Genomic DNA, 24,292 nt, shown 5'->3' on the forward strand with positions numbered 1-24,292 from the left:
ACTCACTGGGATTTTGAACCCCACTTGAGTTTATGGCACATTTGCACAAGCACTTCAAATTTTCTTTCTTCGCACACACCCTTATTCCGGGCCTTCTGGCCTTAGGATGGGGAATTTTTCAATTCCCGGTCGAAGGTCCGGGCAGTATTATACTGTGAAACCTTCATTATTTATTTAATTTCTTTGTCACTGTGTGTCCACTTATTCACGTGTGTCACGTCCTACTAGGATTTTGTCGGGATGCGGTTCCCTTACGGGTTCCTCTCTTGGCAGGTCTAGGGGGGGAGTGTGTGGCCATCAGGTTCCGCTCCCCCCTGAACCCCCCTGGCTCTCCTCTTTCGGGAGGAGAGCGTTGTTGGCTCCCCTCTTCCGGGAGGGGAGCACAGTCTTTGGCTCCCAGTGCCTTGCTCGGGTGAGAACTCGGGCAGGTGCTGGGGGTAAGATTGGGTCGCCTCTGGCTTCGGCTGGAGGTGGCTTTTTGTCCCTGTTCCTCGCTGTGGCCTTTTGGCTCGGAGGGACGGGGAATGGTTTGGGGGACCCTTCTCCTTTTGGAGAGGGTTTCAAGAAGACCAGCATCCTAGTGCACTTTTTTTGTGGCACTTGTCACTTTTTTAAGCGCACTCGGGTTTTGTACACGAATTCGGGCTTTCGATAAAAAATAAAAAATCTGTTCTTATCAGTTTAATATCTGATACGTCCCCTATCTGGGGACCATATATTAAATGGATTTTTAGAACAGGGAGATGGAAAAAGAGCTTGCTCTGTCCACTCCACGCATTGACCTGGTATTGCAGTATCTCCAGGACCGGTGCACCCCTTCTTTAATGCAGTTTCTAAAATCAGAAAGAATTGAATTCAATGTTTTTTGTTCATTTTGCTTGTTTGTCGGATTTTGGGATGGACTCTTTGGCTTTGCTTTTCTTCTCCTCATTGGATTTTTCATGTTCAAAGTTGCAGAAGCCAGATTACAAGCTCATTTTGGTTCAACTTCAGCAACTGTGCATTGCATTGCCATGTAATGTGATGCAATGCTATCTTTCTAGCTCTCCCTTTTTACTTCCTTTTGGATAAACAGACATATTAGGCAAGCATTTTGGAGCTTTCACCTAAATAACTACAGGTGGTGAGATAAGCTGCACAATATAATTGACCTTTCAGTATATTGTTGCACACACACCATCTATTTAGCAAATGCCCTTGTTATCAACAGCAGCCTTTTAAACTCACCTGAGCTAACAGGTATGTGCGCTGGTTACTCTGCTGCGCTTAAAATTTCTTTTTTGGTTTGCTACAATGCCTTTTCTGAAACGTTGTCTCCTTCTGCTGGAACACTGACTTCTTTCATTTAATGCCTGCAGACTATAAAAGAGAACCCAACCCAAAAAGTTTGGTTGATTAGTCTGTGGCATTCTGTTAAACTGTTGCTTATGGCGGTCTCTGTGAGCTTCTCAGCGACATTCAGCCAGCCAGGTATCCTGCCTGCAGTAGATGGAATGTGGCAATGGAACGCTGGCTGCGCGTGTCATAATAGGCTCTGAGCCTTTATATACCTGTGCACAGCAGCAGCCACCTTCAGTCTGCTGCTGGACAGCCAGCAGCAGCAGCAGCAGGAGAGGTATGTAATCAGGAGCCCTCCTGCTAAGGGTAGACAGCTGCTCGTTCCACCCCACCCCCCGCCTTAATTGGTTCTCCTCCCTTCCAACGGTGTTGAGGCGGGTGGGAACAGCAGGGGGTGAAGGTGCTGTGTTTAAAGAGGTGGAGTTATGCAGATCTAAAACGCGTGGATTGCAGCAGCAGCAAGCCGAAAAGTGCAGGCATGTAAGGGATCTAGAGGTTGACAACATGTCTTCTTAACGGGAGTCCAGGAGCTCATCTCCACAAATGGACTTTTCAGGATCCTTGGGTGGCTCCGTAGTTTGAAACCAATTCTGGTTATCGCTTCTCGGCCTTTTGGCTAAGATCAAGTGTAGTATCTGTTCTTATCAGTTTAATATCTGATACGTCCCCTATCTGGGGACCATATATTAAATGGATTTTTAGAACAGGGAGATGGAAAAAGAGCTTGCTCTGTCCACTCCACGCATTGACCTGGTATTGCAGTATCTCCAGGACCGGTGCACCCCTTCTTTAATGCAGTTTCTAAAATCAGAAAGAATTGAATTCAATGTTTTTTGTTCATTTTGCTTGTTTGTCGGATTTTGGGATGGACTCTTTGGCTTTGCTTTTCTTCTCCTCATTGGATTTTTCATGTTCAAAGTTGCAGAAGCCAGATTACAAGCTCATTTTGGTTCAACTTCAGCAACTGTGCATTGCATTGCCATGTAATGTGATGCAATGCTATCTTTCTAGCTCTCCCTTTTTACTTCCTTTTGGATAAACAGACATATTAGGCAAGCATTTTGGAGCTTTCACCTAAATAACTACAGGTGGTGAGATAAGCTGCACAATATAATTGACCTTTCAGTATATTGTTGCACACACACCATCTATTTAGCAAATGCCCTTGTTATCAACAGCAGCCTTTTAAACTCACCTGAGCTAACAGGTATGTGCGCTGGTTACTCTGCTGCGCTTAAAATTTCTTTTTTGGTTTGCTACAATGCCTTTTCTGAAACGTTGTCTCCTTCTGCTGGAACACTGACTTCTTTCATTTAATGCCTGCAGACTATAAAAGAGAACCCAACCCAAAAAGTTTGGTTGATTAGTCTGTGGCATTCTGTTAAACTGTTGCTTATGGCGGTCTCTGTGAGCTTCTCAGCGACATTCAGCCAGCCAGGTATCCTGCCTGCAGTAGATGGAATGTGGCAATGGAACGCTGGCTGCGCGTGTCATAATAGGCTCTGAGCCTTTATATACCTGTGCACAGCAGCAGCCACCTTCAGTCTGCTGCTGGACAGCCAGCAGCAGCAGCAGCAGGAGAGGTATGTAATCAGGAGCCCTCCTGCTAAGGGTAGACAGATGCTCGTTCCACCCCACCCCCCGCCTTAATTGGTTCTCCTCCCTTCCAACGGTGTTGAGGCGGGTGGGAACAGCAGGGGGTGAAGGTGCTGTGTTTAAAGAGGTGGAGTTATGCAGATCTAAAACGCGTGGATTGCAGCAGCAGCAAGCCGAAAAGTGCAGGCATGTAAGGGATCTAGAGGTTGACAACATGTCTTCTTAACGGGAGTCCAGGAGCTCATCTCCACAAATGGACTTTTCAGGATCCTTGGGTGGCTCCGTAGTTTGAAACCAATTCTGGTTATCGCTTCTCGGCCTTTTGGCTAAGATCAAGTGTAGTATCTGTTCTTATCAGTTTAATATCTGATACGTCCCCTATCTGGGGACCATATATTAAATGGATTTTTAGAACAGGGAGATGGAAAAAGAGCTTGCTCTGTCCACTCCACGCATTGACCTGGTATTGCAGTATCTCCAGGACCGGTGCACCCCTTCTTTAATGCAGTTTCTAAAATCAGAAAGAATTGAATTCAATGTTTTTTGTTCATTTTGCTTGTTTGTCGGATTTTGGGATGGACTCTTTGGCTTTGCTTTTCTTCTCCTCATTGGATTTTTCATGTTCAAAGTTGCAGAAGCCAGATTACAAGCTCATTTTGGTTCAACTTCAGCAACTGTGCATTGCATTGCCATGTAATGTGATGCAATGCTATCTTTCTAGCTCTCCCTTTTTACTTCCTTTTGGATAAACAGACATATTAGGCAAGCATTTTGGAGCTTTCACCTAAATAACTACAGGTGGTGAGATAAGCTGCACAATATAATTGACCTTTCAGTATATTGTTGCACACACACCATCTATTTAGCAAATGCCCTTGTTATCAACAGCAGCCTTTTAAACTCACCTGAGCTAACAGGTATGTGCGCTGGTTACTCTGCTGCGCTTAAAATTTCTTTTTTGGTTTGCTACAATGCCTTTTCTGAAACGTTGTCTCCTTCTGCTGGAACACTGACTTCTTTCATTTAATGCCTGCAGACTATAAAAGAGAACCCAACCCAAAAAGTTTGGTTGATTAGTCTGTGGCATTCTGTTAAACTGTTGCTTATGGCGGTCTCTGTGAGCTTCTCAGCGACATTCAGCCAGCCAGGTATCCTGCCTGCAGTAGATGGAATGTGGCAATGGAACGCTGGCTGCGCGTGTCATAATAGGCTCTGAGCCTTTATATACCTGTGCACAGCAGCAGCCACCTTCAGTCTGCTGCTGGACAGCCAGCAGCAGCAGCAGCAGGAAAGGTATGTAATCAGGAGCCCTCCTGCTAAGGGTAGACAGCTGCTCGTTCCACCCCACCCCCCGCCTTAATTGGTTCTCCTCCCTTCCAACGGTGTTGAGGCGGGTGGGAACAGCAGGGGGTGAAGGTGCTGTGTTTAAAGAGGTGGAGTTATGCAGATCTAAAACGCGTGGATTGCAGCAGCAGCAAGCCGAAAAGTGCAGGCATGTAAGGGATCTAGAGGTTGACAACATGTCTTCTTAACGGGAGTCCAGGAGCTCATCTCCACAAATGGACTTTTCAGGATCCTTGGGTGGCTCCGTAGTTTGAAACCAATTCTGGTTATCGCTTCTCGGCCTTTTGGCTAAGATCAAGTGTAGTATCTGTTCTTATCAGTTTAATATCTGATACGTCCCCTATCTGGGGACCATATATTAAATGGATTTTTAGAACAGGGAGATGGAAAAAGAGCTTGCTCTGTCCACTCCACGCATTGACCTGGTATTGCAGTATCTCCAGGACCGGTGCACCCCTTCTTTAATGCAGTTTCTAAAATCAGAAAGAATTGAATTCAATGTTTTTTGTTCATTTTGCTTGTTTGTCGGATTTTGGGATGGACTCTTTGGCTTTGCTTTTCTTCTCCTCATTGGATTTTTCATGTTCAAAGTTGCAGAAGCCAGATTACAAGCTCATTTTGGTTCAACTTCAGCAACTGTGCATTGCATTGCCATGTAATGTGATGCAATGCTATCTTTCTAGCTCTCCCTTTTTACTTCCTTTTGGATAAACAGACATATTAGGCAAGCATTTTGGAGCTTTCACCTAAATAACTACAGGTGGTGAGATAAGCTGCACAATATAATTGACCTTTCAGTATATTGTTGCACACACACCATCTATTTAGCAAATGCCCTTGTTATCAACAGCAGCCTTTTAAACTCACCTGAGCTAACAGGTATGTGCGCTGGTTACTCTGCTGCGCTTAAAATTTCTTTTTTGGTTTGCTACAATGCCTTTTCTGAAACGTTGTCTCCTTCTGCTGGAACACTGACTTCTTTCATTTAATGCCTGCAGACTATAAAAGAGAACCCAACCCAAAAAGTTTGGTTGATTAGTCTGTGGCATTCTGTTAAACTGTTGCTTATGGCGGTCTCTGTGAGCTTCTCAGCGACATTCAGCCAGCCAGGTATCCTGCCTGCAGTAGATGGAATGTGGCAATGGAACGCTGGCTGCGCGTGTCATAATAGGCTCTGAGCCTTTATATACCTGTGCACAGCAGCAGCCACCTTCAGTCTGCTGCTGGACAGCCAGCAGCAGCAGCAGCAGGAGAGGTATGTAATCAGGAGCCCTCCTGCTAAGGGTAGACAGCTGCTCGTTCCACCCCACCCCCCGCCTTAATTGGTTCTCCTCCCTTCCAACGGTGTTGAGGCGGGTGGGAACAGCAGGGGGTGAAGGTGCTGTGTTTAAAGAGGTGGAGTTATGCAGATCTAAAACGCGTGGATTGCAGCAGCAGCAAGCCGAAAAGTGCAGGCATGTAAGGGATCTAGAGGTTGACAACATGTCTTCTTAACGGGAGTCCAGGAGCTCATCTCCACAAATGGACTTTTCAGGATCCTTGGGTGGCTCCGTAGTTTGAAACCAATTCTGGTTATCGCTTCTCGGCCTTTTGGCTAAGATCAAGTGTAGTATCTGTTCTTATCAGTTTAATATCTGATACGTCCCCTATCTGGGGACCATATATTAAATGGATTTTTAGAACAGGGAGATGGAAAAAGAGCTTGCTCTGTCCACTCCACGCATTGACCTGGTATTGCAGTATCTCCAGGACCGGTGCACCCCTTCTTTAATGCAGTTTCTAAAATCAGAAAGAATTGAATTCAATGTTTTTTGTTCATTTTGCTTGTTTGTCGGATTTTGGGATGGACTCTTTGGCTTTGCTTTTCTTCTCCTCATTGGATTTTTCATGTTCAAAGTTGCAGAAGCCAGATTACAAGCTCATTTTGGTTCAACTTCAGCAACTGTGCATTGCATTGCCATGTAATGTGATGCAATGCTATCTTTCTAGCTCTCCCTTTTTACTTCCTTTTGGATAAACAGACATATTAGGCAAGCATTTTGGAGCTTTCACCTAAATAACTACAGGTGGTGAGATAAGCTGCACAATATAATTGACCTTTCAGTATATTGTTGCACACACACCATCTATTTAGCAAATGCCCTTGTTATCAACAGCAGCCTTTTAAACTCACCTGAGCTAACAGGTATGTGCGCTGGTTACTCTGCTGCGCTTAAAATTTCTTTTTTGGTTTGCTACAATGCCTTTTCTGAAACGTTGTCTCCTTCTGCTGGAACACTGACTTCTTTCATTTAATGCCTGCAGACTATAAAAGAGACCCCAACCCAAAAAGTTTGGTTGATTAGTCTGTGGCATTCTGTTAAACTGTTGCTTATGGCGGTCTCTGTGAGCTTCTCAGCGACATTCAGCCAGCCAGGTATCCTGCCTGCAGTAGATGGAATGTGGCAATGGAACGCTGGCTGCGCGTGTCATAATAGGCTCTGAGCCTTTATATACCTGTGCACAGCAGCAGCCACCTTCAGTCTGCTGCTGGACAGCCAGCAGCAGCAGCAGCAGGAGAGGTATGTAATCAGGAGCCCTCCTGCTAAGGGTAGACAGCTGCTCGTTCCACCCCACCCCCCGCCTTAATTGGTTCTCCTCCCTTCCAACGGTGTTGAGGCGGGTGGGAACAGCAGGGGGTGAAGGTGCTGTGTTTAAAGAGGTGGAGTTATGCAGATCTAAAACGCGTGGATTGCAGCAGCAGCAAGCCGAAAAGTGCAGGCATGTAAGGGATCTAGAGGTTGACAACATGTCTTCTTAACGGGAGTCCAGGAGCTCATCTCCACAAATGGACTTTTCAGGATCCTTGGGTGGCTCCGTAGTTTGAAACCAATTCTGGTTATCGCTTCTCGGCCTTTTGGCTAAGATCAAGTGTAGTATCTGTTCTTATCAGTTTAATATCTGATACGTCCCCTATCTGGGGACCATATATTAAATGGATTTTTAGAACAGGGAGATGGAAAAAGAGCTTGCTCTGTCCACTCCACGCATTGACCTGGTATTGCAGTATCTCCAGGACCGGTGCACCCCTTCTTTAATGCAGTTTCTAAAATCAGAAAGAATTGAATTCAATGTTTTTTGTTCATTTTGCTTGTTTGTCGGATTTTGGGATGGACTCTTTGGCTTTGCTTTTCTTCTCCTCATTGGATTTTTCATGTTCAAAGTTGCAGAAGCCAGATTACAAGCTCATTTTGGTTCAACTTCAGCAACTGTGCATTGCATTGCCATGTAATGTGATGCAATGCTATCTTTCTAGCTCTCCCTTTTTACTTCCTTTTGGATAAACAGACATATTAGGCAAGCATTTTGGAGCTTTCACCTAAATAACTACAGGTGGTGAGATAAGCTGCACAATATAATTGACCTTTCAGTATATTGTTGCACACACACCATCTATTTAGCAAATGCCCTTGTTATCAACAGCAGCCTTTTAAACTCACCTGAGCTAACAGGTATGTGCGCTGGTTACTCTGCTGCGCTTAAAATTTCTTTTTTGGTTTGCTACAATGCCTTTTCTGAAATGTTGTCTCCTTCTGCTGGAACACTGACTTCTTTCATTTAATGCCTGCAGACTATAAAAGAGAACCCAACCCAAAAAGTTTGGTTGATTAGTCTGTGGCATTCTGTTAAACTGTTGCTTATGGCGGTCTCTGTGAGCTTCTCAGCGACATTCAGCCAGCCAGGTATCCTGCCTGCAGTAGATGGAATGTGGCAATGGAACGCTGGCTGCGCGTGTCATAATAGGCTCTGAGCCTTTATATACCTGTGCACAGCAGCAGCCACCTTCAGTCTGCTGCTGGACAGCCAGCAGCAGCAGCAGCAGGAGAGGTATGTAATCAGGAGCCCTCCTGCTAAGGGTAGACAGCTGCTCGTTCCACCCCACCCCCCGCCTTAATTGGTTCTCCTCCCTTCCAACGGTGTTGAGGCGGGTGGGAACAGCAGGGGGTGAAGGTGCTGTGTTTAAAGAGGTGGAGTTATGCAGATCTAAAACGCGTGGATTGCAGCAGCAGCAAGCCGAAAAGTGCAGGCATGTAAGGGATCTAGAGGTTGACAACATGTCTTCTTAACGGGAGTCCAGGAGCTCATCTCCACAAATGGACTTTTCAGGATCCTTGGGTGGCTCCGTAGTTTGAAACCAATTCTGGTTATCGCTTCTCGGCCTTTTGGCTAAGATCAAGTGTAGTATCTGTTCTTATCAGTTTAATATCTGATACGTCCCCTATCTGGGGACCATATATTAAATGGATTTTTAGAACAGGGAGATGGAAAAAGAGCTTGCTCTGTCCACTCCACGCATTGACCTGGTATTGCAGTATCTCCAGGACCGGTGCACCCCTTCTTTAATGCAGTTTCTAAAATCAGAAAGAATTGAATTCAATGTTTTTTGTTCATTTTGCTTGTTTGTCGGATTTTGGGATGGACTCTTTGGCTTTGCTTTTCTTCTCCTCATTGGATTTTTCATGTTCAAAGTTGCAGAAGCCAGATTACAAGCTCATTTTGGTTCAACTTCAGCAACTGTGCATTGCATTGCCATGTAATGTGATGCAATGCTATCTTTCTAGCTCTCCCTTTTTACTTCCTTTTGGATAAACAGACATATTAGGCAAGCATTTTGGAGCTTTCACCTAAATAACTACAGGTGGTGAGATAAGCTGCACAATATAATTGACCTTTCAGTATATTGTTGCACACACACCATCTATTTAGCAAATGCCCTTGTTATCAACAGCAGCCTTTTAAACTCACCTGAGCTAACAGGTATGTGCGCTGGTTACTCTGCTGCGCTTAAAATTTCTTTTTTGGTTTGCTACAATGCCTTTTCTGAAATGTTGTCTCCTTCTGCTGGAACACTGACTTCTTTCATTTAATGCCTGCAGACTATAAAAGAGAACCCAACCCAAAAAGTTTGGTTGATTAGTCTGTGGCATTCTGTTAAACTGTTGCTTATGGCGGTCTCTGTGAGCTTCTCAGCGACATTCAGCCAGCCAGGTATCCTGCCTGCAGTAGATGGAATGTGGCAATGGAACGCTGGCTGCGCGTGTCATAATAGGCTCTGAGCCTTTATATACCTGTGCACAGCAGCAGCCACCTTCAGTCTGCTGCTGGACAGCCAGCAGCAGCAGCAGCAGGAGAGGTATGTAATCAGGAGCCCTCCTGCTAAGGGTAGACAGCTGCTCGTTCCACCCCACCCCCCGCCTTAATTGGTTCTCCTCCCTTCCAACGGTGTTGAGGCGGGTGGGAACAGCAGGGGGTGAAGGTGCTGTGTTTAAAGAGGTGGAGTTATGCAGATCTAAAACGCGTGGATTGCAGCAGCAGCAAGCCGAAAAGTGCAGGCATGTAAGGGATCTAGAGGTTGACAACATGTCTTCTTAACGGGAGTCCAGGAGCTCATCTCCACAAATGGACTTTTCAGGATCCTTGGGTGGCTCCGTAGTTTGAAACCAATTCTGGTTATCGCTTCTCGGCCTTTTGGCTAAGATCAAGTGTAGTATCTGTTCTTATCAGTTTAATATCTGATACGTCCCCTATCTGGGGACCATATATTAAATGGATTTTTAGAACAGGGAGATGGAAAAAGAGCTTGCTCTGTCCACTCCATGCATTGACCTGGTATTGCAGTATCTCCAGGACCGGTGCACCCCTTCTTTAATGCAGTTTCTAAAATCAGAAAGAATTGAATTCAATGTTTTTTGTTCATTTTGCTTGTTTGTCGGATTTTGGGATGGACTTTTTGGCTTTGCTTTTCTTCTCCTCATTGGATTTTTCATGTTCAAAGTTGCAGAAGCCAGATTACAAGCTCATTTTGGTTCAACTTCAGCAACTGTGCATTGCATTGCCATGTAATGTGATGCAATGCTATCTTTCTAGCTCTCCCTTTTTACTTCCTTTTGGATAAACAGACATATTAGGCAAGCATTTTGGAGCTTTCACCTAAATAACTACAGGTGGTGAGATAAGCTGCACAATATAATTGACCTTTCAGTATATTGTTGCACACACACCATCTATTTAGCAAATGCCCTTGTTATCAACAGCAGCCTTTTAAACTCACCTGAGCTAACAGGTATGTGCGCTGGTTACTCTGCTGCGCTTAAAATTTCTTTTTTGGTTTGCTACAATGCCTTTTCTGAAACGTTGTCTCCTTCTGCTGGAACACTGACTTCTTTCATTTAATGCCTGCAGACTATAAAAGAGAACCCAACCCAAAAAGTTTGGTTGATTAGTCTGTGGCATTCTGTTAAACTGTTGCTTATGGCGGTCTCTGTGAGCTTCTCAGCGACATTCAGCCAGCCAGGTATCCTGCCTGCAGTAGATGGAATGTGGCAATGGAACGCTGGCTGCGCGTGTCATAATAGGCTCTGAGCCTTTATATACCTGTGCACAGCAGCAGCCACCTTCAGTCTGCTGCTGGACAGCCAGCAGCAGCAGCAGCAGGAGAGGTATGTAATCAGGAGCCCTCCTGCTAAGGGTAGACAGCTGCTCGTTCCACCCCACCCCCCGCCTTAATTGGTTCTCCTCCCTTCCAACGGTGTTGAGGCGGGTGGGAACAGCAGGGGGTGAAGGTGCTGTGTTTAAAGAGGTGGAGTTATGCAGATCTAAAACGCGTGGATTGCAGCAGCAGCAAGCCGAAAAGTGCAGGCATGTAAGGGATCTAGAGGTTGACAACATGTCTTCTTAACGGGAGTCCAGGAGCTCATCTCCACAAATGGACTTTTCAGGATCCTTGGGTGGCTCCGTAGTTTGAAACCAATTCTGGTTATCGCTTCTCGGCCTTTTGGCTAAGATCAAGTGTAGTATCTGTTCTTATCAGTTTAATATCTGATACGTCCCCTATCTGGGGACCATATATTAAATGGATTTTTAGAACAGGGAGATGGAAAAAGAGCTTGCTCTGTCCACTCCACGCATTGACCTGGTATTGCAGTATCTCCAGGACCGGTGCACCCCTTCTTTAATGCAGTTTCTAAAATCAGAAAGAATTGAATTCAATGTTTTTTGTTCATTTTGCTTGTTTGTCGGATTTTGGGATGGACTCTTTGGCTTTGCTTTTCTTCTCCTCATTGGATTTTTCATGTTCAAAGTTGCAGAAGCCAGATTACAAGCTCATTTTGGTTCAACTTCAGCAACTGTGCATTGCATTGCCATGTAATGTGATGCAATGCTATCTTTCTAGCTCCCCCTTTTTACTTCCTTTTGGATAAACAGACATATTAGGCAAGCATTTTGGAGCTTTCACCTAAATAACTACAGGTGGTGAGATAAGCTGCACAATATAATTGACCTTTCAGTATATTGTTGCACACACACCATCTATTTAGCAAATGCCCTTGTTATCAACAGCAGCCTTTTAAACTCACCTGAGCTAACAGGTATGTGCGCTGGTTACTCTGCTGCGCTTAAAATTTCTTTTTTGGTTTGCTACAATGCCTTTTCTGAAACGTTGTCTCCTTCTGCTGGAACACTGACTTCTTTCATTTAATGCCTGCAGACTATAAAAGAGAACCCAACCCAAAAAGTTTGGTTGATTAGTCTGTGGCATTCTGTTAAACTGTTGCTTATGGCGGTCTCTGTGAGCTTCTCAGCGACATTCAGCCAGCCAGGTATCCTGCCTGCAGTAGATGGAATGTGGCAATGGAACGCTGGCTGCGCGTGTCATAATAGGCTCTGAGCCTTTATATACCTGTGCACAGCAGCAGCCACCTTCAGTCTGCTGCTGGACAGCCAGCAGCAGCAGCAGCAGGAGAGGTATGTAATCAGGAGCCCTCCTGCTAAGGGTAGACAGCTGCTCGTTCCACCCCACCCCCCGCCTTAATTGGTTCTCCTCCCTTCCAACGGTGTTGAGGCGGGTGGGAACAGCAGGGGGTGAAGGTGCTGTGTTTAAAGAGGTGGAGTTATGCAGATCTAAAACGCGTGGATTGCAGCAGCAGCAAGCCGAAAAGTGCAGGCATGTAAGGGATCTAGAGGTTGACAACATGTCTTCTTAACGGGAGTCCAGGAGCTCATCTCCACAAATGGACTTTTCAGGATCCTTGGGTGGCTCCGTAGTTTGAAACCAATTCTGGTTATCGCTTCTCGGCCTTTTGGCTAAGATCAAGTGTAGTATCTGTTCTTATCAGTTTAATATCTGATACGTCCCCTATCTGGGGACCATATATTAAATGGATTTTTAGAACAGGGAGATGGAAAAAGAGCTTGCTCTGTCCACTCCACGCATTGACCTGGTATTGCAGTATCTCCAGGACCGGTGCACCCCTTCTTTAATGCAGTTTCTAAAATCAGAAAGAATTGAATTCAATGTTTTTTGTTCATTTTGCTTGTTTGTCGGATTTTGGGATGGACTCTTTGGCTTTGCTTTTCTTCTCCTCATTGGATTTTTCATGTTCAAAGTTGCAGAAGCCAGATTACAAGCTCATTTTGGTTCAACTTCAGCAACTGTGCATTGCATTGCCATGTAATGTGATGCAATGCTATCTTTCTAGCTCTCCCTTTTTACTTCCTTTTGGATAAACAGACATATTAGGCAAGCATTTTGGAGCTTTCACCTAAATAACTACAGGTGGTGAGATAAGCTGCACAATATAATTGACCTTTCAGTATATTGTTGCACACACACCATCTATTTAGCAAATGCCCTTGTTATCAACAGCAGCCTTTTAAACTCACCTGAGCTAACAGGTATGTGCGCTGGTTACTCTGCTGCGCTTAAAATTTCTTTTTTGGTTTGCTACAATGCCTTTTCTGAAACGTTGTCTCCTTCTGCTGGAACACTGACTTCTTTCATTTAATGCCTGCAGACTATAAAAGAGAACCCAACCCAAAAAGTTTGGTTGATTAGTCTGTGGCATTCTATTAAACTGTTGCTTATGGCGGTCTCTGTGAGCTTCTCAGCGACATTCAGCCAGCCAGGTATCCTGCCTGCAGTAGATGGAATGTGGCAATGGAACGCTGGCTGCGCGTGTCATAATAGGCTCTGAGCCTTTATATACCTGTGCACAGCAGCAGCCACCTTCAGTCTGCTGCTGGACAGCCAGCAGCAGCAGCAGCAGGAGAGGTATGTAATCAGGAGCCCTCCTGCTAAGGGTAGACAGCTGCTCGTTCCACCCCACCCCCCGCCTTAATTGGTTCTCCTCCCTTCCAACGGTGTTGAGGCGGGTGGGAACAGCAGGGGGTGAAGGTGCTGTGTTTAAAGAGGTGGAGTTATGCAGATCTAAAACGCGTGGATTGCAGCAGCAGCAAGCCGAAAAGTGCAGGCATGTAAGGGATCTAGAGGTTGACAACATGTCTTCTTAACGGGAGTCCAGGAGCTCATCTCCACAAATGGACTTTTCAGGATCCTTGGGTGGCTCCGTAGTTTGAAACCAATTCTGGTTATCGCTTCTCGGCCTTTTGGCTAAGATCAAGTGTAGTATCTGTTCTTATCAGTTTAATATCTGATACGTCCCCTATCTGGGGACCATATATTAAATGGATTTTTAGAACAGGGAGATGGAAAAAGAGCTTGCTCTGTCCACTCCACGCATTGACCTGGTATTGCAGTATCTCCAGGACCGGTGCACCCCTTCTTTAATGCAGTTTCTAAAATCAAGAAAGAATTGAATTCAATGTTTTTTGTTCATTTTGCTTGTTTGTCGGATTTTGGGATGGACTCTTTGGCTTTGCTTTTCTTCTCCTCATTGGATTTTTCATGTTCAAAGTTGCAGAAGCCAGATTACAAGCTCATTTTGGTTCAACTTCAGCAACTGTGCATTGCATTGCCATGTAATGTGATGCAATGCTATCTTTCTAGCTCTCCCTTTTTACTTCCTTTTGGATAAACAGACATATTAGGCAAGCATTTTGGAGCTTTCACCTAAATAACTACAGGTGGTGAGATAAGCTGCACAATATAATTGACCTTTCAGTATATTGTTGCACACACACCATCTATTTAGCAAATGCCCTTGTTATCAACAGCAGCCTTTTAAACTCACCTGAGCTAACAGGTATGTGCGCTGGTTACTCTGCTGCGCTTAAAATTTCTTTTTTGGTTTGCTACAATGCCTTTTCTGAAACGTTGTCTCCTTCTGCTGGAACACTGACTTCTTTCATTTAATGCCTGCAGACTATAAAAGAGAACCCAACCCAAAAAGTTTGGTTGATTAGTCTGTGGCATTCTGTTAAACTGTTGCTTATGGCGGTCTCTGTGAGCTTCTCAGCGACATTCAGCCAGCCAGGTATCCTGCCTGCAGTAGATGGAATGTGGCAATGGAACGCTGGCTGCGCGTGTCATAATAGGCTCTGAGCCTTTATATACCTGTGCACAGCAGCAGCCACCTTCAGTCTGCTGCTGGACAGCCAGCAGCAGCAGCAGCAGGAGAGGTATGTAATCAGGAGCCCTCCTGCTAAGGGTAGACAGCTGCTCGTTCCACCCCACCCCCCGCCTTAATTGGTTCTCCTCCCTTCCAACGGTGTTGAGGCGGGTGGGAACAGCAGGGGGTGAAGGTGCTGTGTTTAAAGAGGTGGAGTTATGCAGATCTAAAACGCGTGGATTGCAGCAGCAGCAAGCCGAAAAGTGCAGGCATGTAAGGGATCTAGAGGTTGACAACATGTCTTCTTAACGGGAGTCCAGGAGCTCATCTCCACAAATGGACTTTTCAGGATCCTTGGGTGGCTCCGTAGTTTGAAACCAATTCTGGTTATCGCTTCTCGGCCTTTTGGCTAAGATCAAGTGTAGTATCTGTTCTTATCAGTTTAATATCTGATACGTCCCCTATCTGGGGACCATATATTAAATGATTGATGTATGATTGTTCAGAGCAAATTCGGCAAGTGGCAGAAACTCAGACCACCCCTCTTGATTGTCTGCCACAAAACAACGCAAGAACTGCTCAACATCCTGGTTTTTCCTTTCTGTCTGGCCATTAGATTCAGGATGATATCCGGACGAAAACGACAAATGAATTCCCAACCTGTCATAAAAGGCACGCCAAAAACGAGCCACGAACTGAGGACCCCTATCAGAAACAATGTCAGTAGGAACGCCATGAAGTCTGACAATTTCCTTGACAAAGTCCTTAGCGAGAGTTTTAGCGCAGGGCAGTTTGACGAAGGGAACCAAGTGACACATCTTGCTAAAACGGTCCACGACCACCCAGATGACAGTAAAACCCTCAGAGGGGGGAAGGTCAGTTATAAAGTCCATAGCCAAATGTGTCCAAGGAGCACTGGGGACCTCCAAAGGACAAAGTAACCCCGCAGCAGGAGTATGTGAGGACTTAGATCTAGCACATATAGTACATTGGCGCACCCACTTAATGACTTCCTTCTGCCATCCAGGCCACCAAAAACTGCGACCCACCAGTCTCTTGGTCTCAGAGATTCCGGGATGACCTGCCAACCGAGATTCGTGACACTCAACAAACAAATCTCTCCTAAAGGTCCCAGGCACAAACAACCTCCCATGAGGAGTGTTAGATGGGGCATTCTCCTGAGCTTTAAGAATCTCATCTTCCAAAACGGAGTCTAAAGCAGCTATCACAACACCTTCTTGTAAAATGTTTTCCTCTTTCTCAGCACCGACTATGGGAGAAAAACTGCGAGACAAGGCATCCGCCTTAACATTCTTAGTACCAGGGATGTAAGTAACGGAGAAATTAAACCGCGAGAAAAACAGTGCCCACCTAGCCTGACGGGCATTCAGGCGCTTGGCAGCATCAAGATATATCAGATTTTTATGATCCGTAAGAACCTGAACGGGAAATTCCGCACCTTCCAAGAAGTGGCGCCAGTGTTCAAATGCGAGTTTAATAGCCAATAATTCCCGATTACCAATATCGTAATTCAATTCAGTCTCCGAAAATTTTTTTTGAAAAAAAGGCACAGGGATGTAATCCATCCCCGTTATCCTGAGACAATACTGCGCCAACCCCCACAGAGGAAGCATCAACCTCAACCAAAAACGGCCTAGTAACATCAGGCTGCATAAGGATGGGAGCAGAGGTGAACCTCTCCTTGAGATACACAAAAGCTTCAATGGCCTCAGAAGACCACTGAACCGCATCAGCACCTTTCCTGGTGAGATCAGTCAGAGGTTTGACAATACTAGAAAAATTTTTTATGAATTTTCTATAGTAATTGGCGAAACCCAAAAACCTCTGTATCGATTTCAAACCAATAGGCCTAGGCCATTCCTGCACAGCCTGAACCTTAACCGGATCCATCTCAAAACCTTTGCTGGAGATAATGTAGCCCAAAAAACTAATTCTCTGTACAGCGAACTCACATTTCTCCAGCTTAGCAAAAAGCGAATTGTCCATTAATAACTGTAATACCTCACACACGCTCCGCCAATGAGACTCCAGATCTGGCGAATAAATCAAAATGTCATCCAAATACACAACCACATTTTTACCGATCAAAGGTCTAAGGATGTCATTAATCAGATTCTGAAAAAATGCAGGAGCATTAGTAAGACCAAAAGGCATAACCAGATTCTCAAAATGACCCACAGGAGTGTTAAAAGCAGTCTTCCATTCATCACCCTCCTTCATGCGCAACAGATTGTATGCCCCCTTAAGGTCAATTTTAGAGAACCACTTGGCCCCCAATAACTGGTTAAACAGATCAGGAATCAATGGCAGTGGGTAAGGATTGCGTACCGTAATTTTGTTAATCTCACGAAAATCCAGACAAGGACGTAAACCGCCGTCCTTTTTTTTTACAAAAAAAAATCCAACCGCCACAGGAGACTTAGAGGGCCTAATGTGACCGGCGGCCAAACTTGTCTGTATGTATTCCTCCAAAGCCTTCCTCTCAGGAATAGTAAGGTTAAATAAACGACTTTTAGGAAGAATCGCTCCAGGGACAAATTCAATAGAACAATCATAGTCTCTATGGGGAGGCAAAACCTGCGATTCTTTCTCAGAAAAAACTCTCCAAAAATCCTGAATAGGAACAGGCAATTCTCCCCTATCCAAAGCTGCAATACGCCCGTTACAACACTTGTCATAACATTTATGGCTCCAGGATTTAATTTCACTGGTAGACCAATCCAGTACAGGATTGTGAAATTTTAACCAGGGCAAACCCAATATTACTGGAGAAGGCAAGTTATTCAACACTACCAAATCCAATTTCTCATGGTGAACACCATTAATAGTGAGAGGAAATTCACAGACCTTGAGAGTAATATTCTTCAAAGGGGAGCCATCCACAGAAACCACAGCAATGGGGGATGATAAAGGTTCAGGTTTTAAATTGAGTTTTTCCACGAATCCCCCATCAATTACATTCAGTGTAGACCCGCAATCAACAAACACCCGAAATTCCATTAATTTTTCCTGAGCAATCGTGGAAGCAGCTAAAAATATACCCTTGGAATTTAAACAGGCAATACGGGCGTGACTGACCATTTTTTTTTCTTTCTTCATACGAAGCTCACAGCCTTTAATCAAATGACCAGATTTTCCGCAATAGAAACACAAGCCTTCCGAAAAACGACGGTCTTTTTCTTGAGAGCGAGGTGCCACCGATCCAATCTCCATCGGTTCACCACTGTTAGTACACACATTATCATAACCAGAAACTGACATAGCAGAGGATTTGCTCTCATTAACCCTAGCACGCAGTCTTCTATCCACCCGTATAGCTAATTGCATAGCCTGTTGCAAATCCTCAGGTGTAGGATAAGCAATTAGCAGGTCTTTAACCCTTTCACTGAGCCCAGCAAGAAATAGACTTTTCAGAGCAGAATCGTTCCACCCTGTTTGAGTGGACCAACGACGAAAATGAGTACAATATTTTTCCACATTACCTGATCCTTGTTTTAAACGTCTCAACTCAGTCTCAGCTGATGCCACACGGTCAGGATCATCATATAATAATCCTAAAGCAGAAAAAAAACTATCCACTGATCTGAAGCATGTATCACTAGGTTGCAAAGAAAAGGCCCACTCCTGAGGCTCTTTGCGCAAAAGTGACATTATGAACCCTACGCGCTGGGATTCATCCCCAGAGGACTTGGGTCTCAAACGAAAATACAATAAGCAAGCATTTTTAAATGAAAAAAATTCTCGATGTTCACCAAAAAATAAATCCGGCAAACATACCTTAGGCTCCAAGAAATATGCTCCAGGACAGTTACTCACGTGCTGACGGAGTTCGGCCACTTCCAGAGAGAGTCCCTGCAGGTGTTTAGCCAAATCCTGAACCGACACCATGATGGAACAAAAAAAAAAAATCTTTCCTTAGAGAATTTGCAGGCTGGACTTACTGTTATGTTCTGCTACCAAAGCTAAGGAAAGAGAGGAGATCTGTCCCTACTATAGGACTCAGCTGAATCCCTACGATGTAACAGGGAACCTGATCCTGCGATCAGACCTGCTAAAGTCCTAATCTAGTCTGTACGGAGACCTATAGATGTGGGGAGGGAATCCCTACAAGTACTAAGGACTGGGAGGAATATGGGACACCTCCTAACAGAAATAGTAGCAGACAGACGAACAAACAAAATAGATAGAACATAGAGGTCCGTAGACCAAGCAAACTAACAGAGCTAGATACAGAGCACAGGCTAGCTAGAAAGTAGATATACAATGAAGTCCAGCAAAGCCAGAAGGGCGGAGCAGGATTAAATAGGCCAACAAGGTCATGTGACCAGCAAAGGAAAAAAAACCTAACAGCAAGGTTCTAACACTATCACCAGGTCAGCAGGTGCAAAGAGAGACAGTAACCAAGCTAGGCCTAGCTTCAGGCAGGTCAGAAGCTTAGAGAATAAAGCAACGGATCAGGAGGCCCTATACTCGCTCACTGGGGAGAGTCCAAAAGTGTGCCCTTCACCTGGAGTACCCTGGACCGTGCCTGCAACATCACCAGTAAAGGTACTGAAGCTTACCCCCTTGTGAGTGTCCGTCTTTCCTCCGAGACTGTCCTGCCGTCTCTCCCCTGCACCACCATCCATTACACCCCACGCTGCCCTGGAGCAAGCTCTACCTGTGGAGAGCCACACCATCCCTGCTGCCGTAACACCAGCTCCAGAGGACTGCTCCGCAGCGGCGGCTCCCTCTAGCCGCAATCCACAGGTGGCGTCACGAACACTTTCACAAATCCCCTATATCTCCCCCTTTGACTGACCGCCCTGGGTCACGGACCGGGCCAGCTACCATGATATACCCCAGCAACCAGAGGCCCGGCTGCCGAGTACCCCACGGCCCTGGGGGCGCGTCAGAACAAAGGGTAGTTATTAATGGAACACACTTAGACTGGGTCTCAGTTAACAGTGGGGTACCACAGGAGTAAGTATTGGGCCAGCTTCTTTTTAACATATTTATTAATGACCTTGTAGGGGGCATACAGAGTAGTATTTCAATATTTGCAGATGACACTAAACTCTGCAGGGTAATCAATACAGAGGAGGACAATTTTATATTACAGGAGGATCTATGTAAATTAGAAGCTTGGGCTGATAAATGGCAATTGAGCTTCAATGGGGATAAATGTAAGGTAATGCACTTGGGCAGAGGAAATAAAATGTATAATCATATGCTTAATTGTAAAACACTGGGCAAAACTGTAACTGAAAAAGAACTGGGTGTATTGGTGGACGACAAGCTCACGTTTGGTGGCCAGTGTCAGGCATCTGCTGCAAAGGCAAATAAAATAATGGGATGTATTAAAAGAGGCCTAGATGCTCATGAGGAGAACATAATTTTACCTCTATACAAGTCATTAGTGCGACCACACTTAGAATACTATGTACAGTTCTGGTCTCTGGTGAATAAGAAAGACATAGAGCGGGTGTAGAGAAGAGCGACCAAGGTTATTAGAGGACTGGGGGGTCTGCAATACCAAGACAGGTTATTACACTCGGGGTTATTTACTTTGGAAAAACAAAGGCTTAGGGGTGATCTTATTACTATGTACAAGCATATGAGGGGACAGTACAAAGACCTGTCTACTGATCCTTTTACTCTGAGGCCTGAGACAAGGGGACAAGGGGGCATCTTCTACGTCTGGAGGAAAGAAGGTTTAATCATAATCACAGACGGGATTCTTTACTGTAAGAGCAGTGAGACTATGGAACTCTCTGCCGCATGATATTGTAATGAGTGATTCACTACTAAAATTTAAGAAGGGCATGGACGTCTTTCTTGAAAAATATAGTATTACAGGTTATATATACTAGATTCCTTGATAGGGCGTTGATCCAGGGAACTAGTCTGATTGTCATATGGAGTCAGGAAGGAATTTTTTTCCCCAATGTGGAGCTTAGTGTTTGCCACATGTGTTTTTTTGCCTTCCTCTGGATCAACATGTTAGGTTATGGGTTGAACTAGATGGACTTAGTCTTCCTTCAACCTTAAAAACTATGTTACTATGTACAGTACAGACAAAAAGTTAAAAAGATTTTTCTGTATGTTCATGACTATGAAAATTGTACATTCACACTGATGGCATCAAAACTATGAATTAACACATGTGGAATTATATACTTAACAAAAAAGTGTGAAACAACTGAAAATATGTCTTATATTCTAGGTTCTTCAAAGTAGCCACCTTTTGCTTTGATGACTGCTTTGCACACTCTTGGCATTCTCTTGATGAGCTTCAAGAGGTAGTCACCGGAAATGGTTTTCACTTCACAGGTGTGCCCTGTCAGGTTTAATAAGTGGGATTTCTTGCCTTATAAATGGGGTTGGGACCATCAGTTGTGTTGTGCAGAAGTCAGGTGGATACACAGCTGATAGTCCTACTGAATAAACTGTTAAAATTTGTATTATGGCAAGAAAAAAGCAGCTAAGTAAAGAAAAACGAGTGGCCATCATTACTTTAAGAAATGAAGGTCAGTCAGTCCGAAAAATTGGGCAAACTTTGAAAGTGTCCCCAAGTGCAGTTGCAAAAACCATCAAGCGCAACAAAGAAACTGGCTCACATGAGGACCGCCCCAGGAAAGGAAGACCAAGAGTCACCTCTGCTTCTGAGAATAACTTTATCCGAGTCACCAGCCTCAGAAATCGCAGGTTAACAGCAGCTCAGATTAGAGACCAGGTCAATGCCACACAGAGTTCTAGCAGCAGACACATCTCTACAACAACTGTTAAAAGGAGACTTTGTGCAGTAGGACTTCATGGTAAAATAGCTGCTAGGAAACCACTGCTAAGGACAGGCAACAAGCAGAAGAGACTTGTTTGGGCTAAAGAATGCAAGGAATGGACATTCGACCAGTGGAATCTGTGCTTTGGTCTGATGAATCCAAATTTGAGATCTTTGGTTCCAACCACCGTGTCTTTGTGCGACGCAGAAAAGGTGAACGGATGGACTCTACATGCCTGGTTCCCACCATGAAGCATGGAGGAGGAGGTGTGATGGTGTGGGGGTGCTTTGCTGGTGACACTGTTGGGGATTTATTCAAAATTGATGGCATACTGAACCAGCATGGCAACCACCACATCTTGCAGCGGCATCCTATTCCATCTGGTTTGCGTTTATTTGGACCATCATTTATTTTTCAACAGGACAATGACCCCAAACACACCTCCAGGCTCTGTAAGGGCTATTTGACCAAGAAGGAGAGTGTTGGGGTGCTACGCCAGATGACCTGGCCTCCACAGTCACCAGACCTGAACCCAATCGAGATGGTTTGGGGTGAGCTGGACCGCAGAGTGAAGGCAAAAGGGCCAACAAGTGCTAAGCATCTCTGGGAAGTCCTTCAAGATTGTTGGAAGACCATTTCCGGTGACTACCTCTTGAAGCTCATCAAGAGAATGCCAAGAGTGTGCAAAGCAGTCATCAAAGCAAAAGGTGGCTACTTTGAAGAACCTAGAATATAAGACATATTTTCAGTTGTTTCACGCTTTTTTGCTAAGTATATAATTCCACATGTGTTAATTCATAGTTTTGATGCCTTCAGTGTGAATGTACAATTTTCATAGTCATGAAAATACAGAAAAATCTTGAAATGAGAAGGTGTGTCCAAACTTTTGGTCTGTACTGTAACTATGTATGGAATAATGGAGGACTCACTACTAGATATTGTGGTGTCTCTGCACAAACCACTTAGTGTAACTCCAGTCAAAGTACCTGTATCCCTGGCCTTACTAATGACTCGCTGTCAGGGTATGTGCACATGGCGTCTTTTAGACCTCAGTATATCTGCATTTTTCTTGTAGGAAAACGTTTGAATAAAGCTCTGATGGTGTTTTACCTGAAGTGTCTTTTGCGATGTCTTTGTGTTAGTTTTTTTGCAGCGGCTTCACTGCGAAATCAGTCTATATATAAAATAGTAGCAGCTTCCAAGCGGAAGCTTCTAGAAGAAAAGACCAATCACTTCTTTTAGCCACTTCATAACTTTTGAAGCCAAAAGCAGTTAAAAGAAGTGACAACAGACGGATCATATGCACAGCAAGTCATTTTGACTTTTCAGTACATATGTTCATTCTTTTTGACGTTTGTACAACTTTTATTTTAGAATAGACATTTATCATCAATCCACCTGCTCTGTGCACAATGTTATGGAGTTCCCAGTATGCATACCATGCAAATAAGGTGAAAGCCACAGAATCAATATAATTGGTATAACATTCTTTAATGTGTATACATATATATATATATATATATATATATATATATATATATATATATATATTATGAACAAGGTCATGTGACCTAAACGTTGGCCCATTGCACACAGACGTTTGCTGATGATTGTTGTAATAAACTTCTAACTTTCGGCTTATATTGGAGAGCCTGGTTTCCTCTCTATCTCTACTTTCCAGATCATCTTCAAAATCTCCTCACAGAAAAGAGAGAAGGGGGTTCATCCGAAAATCGTCATGTGCAGGAGCAGGTTTCTTCTTCAGAGTCTCAATAATATCACAGAAAGAAGACCGCTATTTCATTGATCCTCATCTGAGAACTCAGTACTGGTCCGATGTTTCCCAAAGCTGATGGTAAACTAAAGAAAAGACAGAACAGAAGTAAAGGTGAATTATTTTTTTTAGCATCTGAAATGAATGCAGATGTAATCTATATGTTCTCTCTTACCTGGGCTGACGTACAAGATGGACTCTTCTAGTGTCACTGCCAAACTCTTAACTTCTTCCATGAAGATTTAAGATGTTCCACTGAATTTTAGAAGGAAGCAGTGTTTGCGACACAGGGGGCACCGAAGGTTGGAGTTGAGCCAGGTAGAGATGCAACCCTGATGGAAACAATGATTGCATGGTAGCACTGTGACTTCCTCTCCGGTCTCATAATCCGTCATGCAGATGACACACGACTCCTCCTGAGATGTTACAGCTCTTGTTGGGAGGTTCCTAATTTGCTGAGCTCGCCAAGTCTGCTGCCTTTCCTGCAGATTATATTGTGCAGGTGGTGATGGTGGCCGCATCTGTGGCGGAGGCGTCATCACTCCCATTCCCTGCTGCTGAAAGATGATGTTGAACAGACGGTTTGCCTGCAGTAATTGTACAGGAGATCCACTTGCAGCTGGAGACTCCCTGAGTCTGCGGCTGGGCAGAACGGGAAATGGCCGTCTGAATTCAAACTCAGTGACGGTGTCTGAGGATCCACTGTCATCCCTTCTGCTCTCTGATGTTTCTCTGGAGGGCTCTGCAGGGACTGGTCTAAGTGGAGAGCGGCTTCTTTCCCTGCTCTCTTGTCCTCTTTGCCGGAGAGGAGTTCTGGCTTCTCTGCCTCTCGCAGTGACAGCAGTGGCGTCTGTTCTGTGTCCACCAGTAGTAATTAGTCTTCTCTGATCCCTTTGAGAAGATCTCAATTGATGGACAATCATAGCCTGACCTATAAAGAAATAAAATGTACTATAAATATGCAAAAGTTTATAAAAAACACTTTTGAACCAAAGAAAAATAACCTGCTGTTGCTTTGGGGTTTAGGGAGAGGAGCAAAAATTGATTAATGTTTGGGCTAAATAAACCTGCTCAGTGGATCCCCTCTCTACAGACATCACAGAGCAGGGGTGGAACCAGATTGCGACTAA

At 44.5% G+C, this 24,292-nt stretch overlaps 12 non-coding genes across 12 annotated transcripts; all 12 read left to right on the forward strand.

Moving 5' to 3' along the window:
- The first annotated feature begins 634 nt into the window (after positions 1-634).
- LOC141211630 (U2 spliceosomal RNA) lies at positions 635-819 on the forward strand. Its single transcript, XR_012281597.1, has one exon. It is a non-coding gene; the product is annotated as a U2 spliceosomal RNA (small nuclear RNA).
- Positions 820-1,934: 1,115 nt separating this feature from the next.
- Positions 1,935-2,125, forward strand: LOC141211406 (U2 spliceosomal RNA). The gene has a single exon (XR_012281381.1). It is a non-coding gene; the product is annotated as a U2 spliceosomal RNA (small nuclear RNA).
- A 1,115-nt stretch (positions 2,126-3,240) lies between these two features.
- Positions 3,241-3,431, forward strand: LOC141211407 (U2 spliceosomal RNA). The gene has a single exon (XR_012281382.1). It is a non-coding gene; the product is annotated as a U2 spliceosomal RNA (small nuclear RNA).
- Positions 3,432-4,546: 1,115 nt separating this feature from the next.
- On the forward strand, positions 4,547-4,737 carry LOC141211408 (U2 spliceosomal RNA). Its single transcript, XR_012281383.1, has one exon. It is a non-coding gene; the product is annotated as a U2 spliceosomal RNA (small nuclear RNA).
- Positions 4,738-5,852: 1,115 nt separating this feature from the next.
- Positions 5,853-6,043, forward strand: LOC141211409 (U2 spliceosomal RNA). The gene has a single exon (XR_012281384.1). It is a non-coding gene; the product is annotated as a U2 spliceosomal RNA (small nuclear RNA).
- Positions 6,044-7,158: 1,115 nt separating this feature from the next.
- LOC141211410 (U2 spliceosomal RNA) lies at positions 7,159-7,349 on the forward strand. The gene has a single exon (XR_012281385.1). It is a non-coding gene; the product is annotated as a U2 spliceosomal RNA (small nuclear RNA).
- Positions 7,350-8,464: 1,115 nt separating this feature from the next.
- LOC141211411 (U2 spliceosomal RNA) lies at positions 8,465-8,655 on the forward strand. The gene has a single exon (XR_012281386.1). It is a non-coding gene; the product is annotated as a U2 spliceosomal RNA (small nuclear RNA).
- Positions 8,656-9,770: 1,115 nt separating this feature from the next.
- LOC141211429 (U2 spliceosomal RNA) lies at positions 9,771-9,961 on the forward strand. The gene has a single exon (XR_012281404.1). It is a non-coding gene; the product is annotated as a U2 spliceosomal RNA (small nuclear RNA).
- Positions 9,962-11,076: 1,115 nt separating this feature from the next.
- On the forward strand, positions 11,077-11,267 carry LOC141211412 (U2 spliceosomal RNA). The gene has a single exon (XR_012281387.1). It is a non-coding gene; the product is annotated as a U2 spliceosomal RNA (small nuclear RNA).
- A 1,115-nt stretch (positions 11,268-12,382) lies between these two features.
- Positions 12,383-12,573, forward strand: LOC141211413 (U2 spliceosomal RNA). Its single transcript, XR_012281388.1, has one exon. It is a non-coding gene; the product is annotated as a U2 spliceosomal RNA (small nuclear RNA).
- A 1,115-nt stretch (positions 12,574-13,688) lies between these two features.
- LOC141211414 (U2 spliceosomal RNA) lies at positions 13,689-13,879 on the forward strand. The gene has a single exon (XR_012281389.1). It is a non-coding gene; the product is annotated as a U2 spliceosomal RNA (small nuclear RNA).
- A 1,116-nt stretch (positions 13,880-14,995) lies between these two features.
- On the forward strand, positions 14,996-15,187 carry LOC141211724 (U2 spliceosomal RNA). Its single transcript, XR_012281664.1, has one exon. It is a non-coding gene; the product is annotated as a U2 spliceosomal RNA (small nuclear RNA).
- Positions 15,188-24,292: the final 9,105 nt, after the last annotated feature.

This window comes from Phyllobates terribilis, unplaced genomic scaffold, assembly GCF_046119375.1.
Source record: "Phyllobates terribilis strain yellow unplaced genomic scaffold, ASM4611937v1 Scaffold_170__1_contigs__length_4071412, whole genome shotgun sequence".
Taxonomy (NCBI): domain Eukaryota; kingdom Metazoa; phylum Chordata; class Amphibia; order Anura; family Dendrobatidae; genus Phyllobates; species Phyllobates terribilis.